Source organism: Sinocyclocheilus anshuiensis, unplaced genomic scaffold, assembly GCF_001515605.1.
Source record: "Sinocyclocheilus anshuiensis isolate Anshui unplaced genomic scaffold, SAMN03320099.WGS_v1.1 scaffold816, whole genome shotgun sequence".
Taxonomy (NCBI): domain Eukaryota; kingdom Metazoa; phylum Chordata; class Actinopteri; order Cypriniformes; family Cyprinidae; genus Sinocyclocheilus; species Sinocyclocheilus anshuiensis.
Genome location: NW_015554154.1, coordinates 677,630 through 677,931, shown reverse-complemented (window position 1 = coordinate 677,931; position 302 = coordinate 677,630). Strand labels below are relative to the sequence as shown.

At 39.7% G+C, this 302-nt stretch overlaps 1 protein-coding gene across 4 annotated transcripts in view; it reads left to right on the top strand.

The window, feature by feature from the left end:
* Positions 1-302, top strand: part of LOC107670759 (protein CASC4-like) — a 20,810-nt gene that overhangs the window by 14,724 nt on the left and 5,784 nt on the right. The gene's annotated exons all lie outside the window — the stretch shown is intronic.

Below are 302 nucleotides of genomic sequence, written 5' to 3'. Positions count from 1 at the left end.
TTTGTGGCGGTCAATGTGGATATTGTGGATGAGTTCTTCTGTGTCATCACGTTCTATTAGTTCTACAGCTTCAGTTTCGGAACATTCACGCTTAGTAACACATACAGCATACGCTTAGTTCCCTCACCACAGTGCAACAGTGAAAAGCCTTTCAAAAGAGAAACCCCTTTCAAACAGTGTCGTGTTTCGAACCTTGTTTAAGCGACATACTTTACAGACAATACAGACATGTATTGCGGTATTTTAAAAATTCATATCATAACAAAAATAAACACCGGTATTCGGCATGAACCGGTATGTGG